The sequence below is a fragment of the Pelodiscus sinensis genome, chromosome 3, assembly GCF_049634645.1.
Source record: "Pelodiscus sinensis isolate JC-2024 chromosome 3, ASM4963464v1, whole genome shotgun sequence".
NCBI lineage: Eukaryota > Metazoa > Chordata > Testudines > Trionychidae > Pelodiscus > Pelodiscus sinensis.
In genome coordinates, this window is record NC_134713.1 from 189,077,420 (window position 1) to 189,083,445 (window position 6,026).

Genomic DNA, 6,026 nt, shown 5'->3' on the forward strand with positions numbered 1-6,026 from the left:
TTGTGCAGTTGATATTTTTCCTTCCTAAGGGGCCCACGGCGGACTTACCTGCATGGAAAGCCATCTTTCTGAATTCAGACCAAGCCTCCAATTTGTTGAGGTCATTTTCGATTCTAATCCTGGCTTCCAAAGGGTCCCCAGCTCGGTGTCATGAGCAAATTTTATAGGCAGGGGCTTTGCTTCAGTAGCCAAGTCACGGGTGAAAATATGGAATGGTGCTGGACCCAGCAGTGACTTTGTGGAACCCCACTAGATCCACCTCCCACTCTGGCCATTGGAGCCCTCTCCTGAGGAGAGGGGCATCTGGCAAGCTCCTTCTGCATATTAGGGCCCTTTAGCAGGCATACTCCCTTTAAGAGGTACAGTGCTCCCCTGTGCTTCCAGTGGGGCCATATGACTGCACCATCCCCAATATAATGCTCTTCCTTCAAGGTTCAATAGACAGCAGGCAGTCACGTTGTGGGGCACAGAAATTCTTCCCCTTCCAACACGTTACCTTCAGCGATGAGCTGATGGGGAAGGAGCTAGTTTGTTGAGCACTTACTAGAGGCCTGCAGACCAAGCTGGTCAGGTGCTGGCTTATCTGCCTTCTCCTGAATTTTTAAGTATAACTCTATATACATGAAAAATAATGTTCATTTCCTTTGTGAAAACGTGTAGTAGTGTCTATGCTTCCTTAATGCAGTCGTGAAGGGGAAGAGGTTGTCTGCCCGTACGGGGAGGTGGTCGATTAGGGCATTGTGCTGACAAAAGCCAATTTTTGCTGTCGACTAGAGAGGTAAAATTAATTCCCTCTCTGCTCAAAGACAGTGAAATGCAAAGGACATTCATTGTACTGACAGGACAAAGATTGTTGCTTTGATGTTTCACCGTTCAGGGAAGACACAAGTTTAACAACCCTGAATCAAGCATTCTATTTATCCTGCCAACATGCCTCCATGCCCCCATATCTGTGGCTCAAAGGTGTGTCCTGTCTCTACTAAAAATGTGAAATCTTGCTGAGGGTGCCAATCAGTGCTGATGGCATAGTCCACAAAGACTGGACTGATTACACCAGATCATTCCATCCAGCCCACTGAACATCTGCCATCTGTCAGAAGGCAGTAGCTTTAATTCCTTAATTTAATTAGGCAGACCATAAAAGATTTTGAAGAGCAGTGATTTCTTTGCTTCAGTCTTCACGGCTGAGGACGTTGGGGAGATTCCCAAATCTGCACCGTCCTTTGTGGGTGATGAATCTGAGAAACTGTCCCGGATTGAAGTGTCATTAGAGGAGGTTTTGGAACAAATAGAAAAACTTAATGTTAACAAATCTCCAGGACCGGATGGCATTCATCCAAGGGTTCTAAACGAACTCAAATGGGAAATAGCTGAACTATTATCTGTGGTTTGTAACCTATCCCTTAAATCGGCTTCCGTACCTAATGACTGGAAGGTAGCCAACGTGACACCAATATTTAAAAAGGGCTCTAGAGTCGATCCGGGCAATTACAGACGGGTAAGTCTAACTTCTGTACCGGGCAAATTAGTCAAAACAATAGTAAAGAATAAAATTGTGAAGCATGTAGAAGAACATAATTTGTTGGACAAAAGTCAACATGGTTTCTGTAAAGGGAAATCCTGTCTTACTAATCTATTAGAGTTCTTTGAAGGGGTTAACAAACATGCTGACAAGGGGGATCCAGTAGATATAGTATACTTAGATTTTCAAAAAGCCTTTGACAAGGTCCCTCACCAAAGGCTCTTGTGTAAATTACATGGACATGGGATAAGAGGGAAGGTCCTTGACTGCTAATGTGTCACTTCCCCAGAGAAACTTCCAGCCCCACCTCCCTGGGCTGGAACAGTTAATCCTGCCACCTCCTGGAGGGTGGGGGCCACAGGATTGGAGATCGTGTACCTCTGGGTCTGGCTTGGCTTGGGGAAACTCATGTCTCTGGGGGTATGTCTGCACTACAGCGCTAATTCGAACTAACTTAATTCGAATTAGGTAATTCGAACTAAGCTAATTCGAATTAGCGCAGCTAGACTTAAAAACTAGTTCGAATTAGCGTTTTGCTAATTCGAACTAGCATGTCCACATTGAGTGGACCCTGAACCGAGGTTAAGGCTGGCCGGAAGCAGTGCCGGCAGGGCATCAGATTAGGACTTAGAGCGTGGAGCTGCTGCCTCAGGCTAGCCGAGGGCTGTGCTTAAAGGGACCCGACTCCCACCCCGGACAGACAGTTCTCAGGGGTTCCCCACTTGCAAAACAGTCCTGGCTTGGAGTGCCCTGAATGCCCACACTGGGCACATCACAGCACTCGGCCATCAGACCAGATGCACTTGCCACAGGCTGCCATCTGGGGGGAGTGGGGTCAATCGGGGGGCTGCAGCAGAGCTTCCACCCCGAGGAGCCCGCAGAGCCACCCCAGTCCTCCCCATTGGGGGCTCGTACCCCATTCCTCCCTCACCTCTTTCCACTTACCCCTCCCTAGCCCCCCTTCCTGATGTACAAAATAAAGGACACGTGTTCAAAAATAGAAACTCTCTTTATTGAACAAAACTCGGGGTGACTGGGAAAAGGAGCTGGGAGAGGGGAAGAGAGAGGGTGGGAGGGCAACTAAAATGATCAGGGGTTTGGAACAGGTCCCGTATGAAGAGAGGCTAAAGAGACTGGGACTTCTCAGCTTAGAGAAGAGGAGACTGAGGGGGGATATGATAGAGGTCTATAAAAGCACGAGTGGTGTGGAGAGGGTGCCTAAAGAAAAGTTCTTCATTAGTTCCCATAATAGAAGGACTAGAGGACACCAAATGAAATGAATGGGTAGCAGGCTTCAAACTAACAACAGAAAGTTCTTCTTCAGAAAGCAAAGAGTCAGCCTGTGGAACTCCTTGCTGCAGGAGGCTGTGAAGGCTAGAACTTTAACAGAGTTTAAAGAGAAGTGAGATAAAGTGATGGAGGCTGGGTCCATGGAGTGGCATTAGCCAGGGGATAGAAATGGTGTCCCTGGCCTCTGTTTTGGAAGGCTGGAGATGGATGGCATGAGACAAATGGCTTGGTCATTGTCTTCGGTCCATCCCCTCCGGGTTAGCTGGTGTTGGCCACTGTCGGCAGATAGGCTACTGGGCTAGATGGACCTTTGTTCTGACCCAGTACGGCCGTTCTAAGCTCAGGGCTCAGGGTCGGGGTCTCAGTGGACCATCTTGATTTTCATGCAAACCTGCTCCTGGGTGGCCAGACTGGCAGCTCTCCTGCCCTAGACGGCCACTTTCCTGTGCCTAGTGCAGAGGTCATGGATGAGGTCCACGATCTCCACACTAGACCAGGCGGGCGCCTGCCTCTTGCAGCCCCAGGTAGGCTCCTGGGAGCCGCCAGCCTGCTCCCGGGAAGAGGCAGAGGGCTGGGTGGCAGCGGGTGGCTGGTCCGTGATGTGCCAGGTGCAGGGTCTACTGGCTGGGTGCTGGCAGGCTTGCACCTGGCACGGGCACCGTAGCCCGACCGTGCCCCTTTAAGGGCTCCGGGGCCGGGAAGGGGCAGAAGTATTTCCCTGGTGGTGCCCAGAGTGGCCACCAGGGAAAGCTGGGGAGGGCTAGCCTCCCACTAGTTCAAATTAAGTGGCTACACAGCCGTTAATTCGAACTACTTAATTCGAACTAGGCATTAGTCCTCGTAGAATGAGGTTTACCTAGTTTGAACTAAGCGCTCTGCTAGTTCGAATTAAGTTTGAACTAGTGGTTTGCCTGTGTAGCGCCTATCAAAGTTAATTTGAACTAATGTCTGTTAGTTTGAATTAACTTTGTAGTGTAGACATACCCTGGGAGCTCACAGGCCCCTCAGCATAGGAAGCACTGGCCACGAGCAATGCCCCTACCTCCAGCTGAGCGGAAGACAGGGAACCTGCCCTTGGTGTCTTCCCCAATAAGTGCCCCCCCCCCCCATGGTCATCCCAGAGCTGCCATGCTCTCCCCATCCCACCAGAGTTACCTGTGGGAGCGAGGGCTGGGTCCTTTCCCCGCTGCACCTCCCCCCACATTTCTGGCTCACTCACCTGCTTTCCTGGCAGCCAGGCCTAGGTGAGGAGCAGAACGGGGGGCGGAGTGGGGAGCCTCTTTTCATGATGGCTGAGAGTGGGCACACTAGGCCGCTGCCTCTGTGCAGCCCGGCAGCGTCCTGACAACGAACCTGGCTGGAGAGATGGTGGTGGCCTATCTCAGCTCCTCCACATGCCACCAAGGCCTGGCTGCCAGGGACAGGGGCCAAAGGTGCCAGGTACAGTTGGAGAAGGACACAGCCCCTGTCCCTTTCCCTCTAGCAGGTTGTGCTGAAATTGGGAGGGGGGGGGCGGCTTACTTGACACCCCCATCCCTCCACAGCCTTGACTATGTGGCATATAAAAATATCTGGTTTACATCAGCCTCACTACCATATGACTCTGGCCTTTTTGATGTTCTCTACCAGTCTGGGCTGGATTTGAACCGGCAATTGAGAGGTGGAAGGTTCTATACCCCATTTGCTACCTAATTCCCCATGCACTATTTTTAAGAAAGCCAACTATGGTCCTTCGTGTTATGATTTAGGCTGTCTGGACTATTTTTAGATGGCAAATGATTACTAGCCAGAAAGTTTTTTTGACGGTGCATCAGCAGCTCCACAGTTTATTGCCTGTAAAATTTAAGAAAAAAAAATATCAAATGTCTCAAGCCTGGAGAATAGCTAACATTATACGTATACTAGCTGGAGTTACCCAGCGTAGCTCGGGACAGTTGATATAACTGAGGTGAGGAGCCTGAGGGGAAGAAGAGAGAAGGGAGCCGCACCCCTGCCTCTGGCACCCAAGCCCGCCCTCCACTTCCTTGTCCCTCTGCCGGCTTTAGTGAGTGACTGTCCCCGGCTCTTCCCCAGGGAAGCCGCTTCTCCCCACACTGCCAAGCTCTGTGCAGCCCCGGGGAGAGGCGTCCGTCTCTCATCTCTTCCCTCCCACAGTCCCTTAAAACCTTCTCCTGGATGACAGGTTAACCCTTTGCTGGCCTTAGTGAGCTACTGTCCCCGCCGCTCCCCCCGGGCAGCCGCTTCTCCCCCCAGGGCTGGACCGAGCCATTCCAGCACCCCAGGCAGACAGTTTAATTGCGTCCCGGGTTGGGGGAGGGTGCATGCGTGGCCCCGCCCCGTGCCAGCGTGTGGGGGAGGGCTCATGGAGCTGGCGGTGGCAGGACGCACGTGCCCGGCCTGCCCCAGCCCGGCTACTGCCACTGGTGTGCAGCCTGGGCCGCCCGGGGCTAGCCGGCACTGGCCATGCAGGGCTCCGCAGCCTTGGGGGGAAGGGCACTGCTGGCCGGCACTGCAGGGGTTAATGTGGCCCCTACCCCAGGTGGCCGCTGCAGGGTGGCCGCTGGGAGCTGCTGCAGCCCGTGATCCGGGAGCCGGGCACGCCACCCCTTCCAGCCACAGCGCCCCTTACAGCTACTATCAGGCGCCCCCCATAGGTTGGTGCCCCGGGCAGCTGCCCGGCTAGCCCATGCCTTAATCCAGCCCTGCTCCCCACACTGCCAAGCTCAGGGGAGAGGCATCCATCTCTCATCTCTTCCCCCCACAGTACTTTAAAACCTTCTCCTGGATAAAAGGAAAGTTTGGTTGCAGTAGCTCTTATAGTGTCCAAGTTATTAGAGCACAAACATACAAACATTCTCTTTTATATATTAGATTTCAGAAAGGAGGTAGAGATTGATTTGGGCAGCTACAGACCTATTAGTGTGACCACCCTGGTGGTAGAGGGGGTGAGGGAAGGTCATTCTGACCCCCTCCCCATGCCTGAACTGGTTTGACCTGTTTCTTCCACGACCACTTGTTCAAAGAACAGAGCTAAATAGGCATCATTAAGAGCCTCTTTCTTACGTTAATTGTGCTGGAGTTGGGTTTCTTCTCTCCTGCTTGCTAACAGTGAAATCACTGGAGCTGAAATCATTGGAGACTGATGGGCAGGAGTCTTAGCCAGGAGGTGGATGGCAGAAGACGGGGACTGACCACCAGAAGGGTGGTGGTGGAG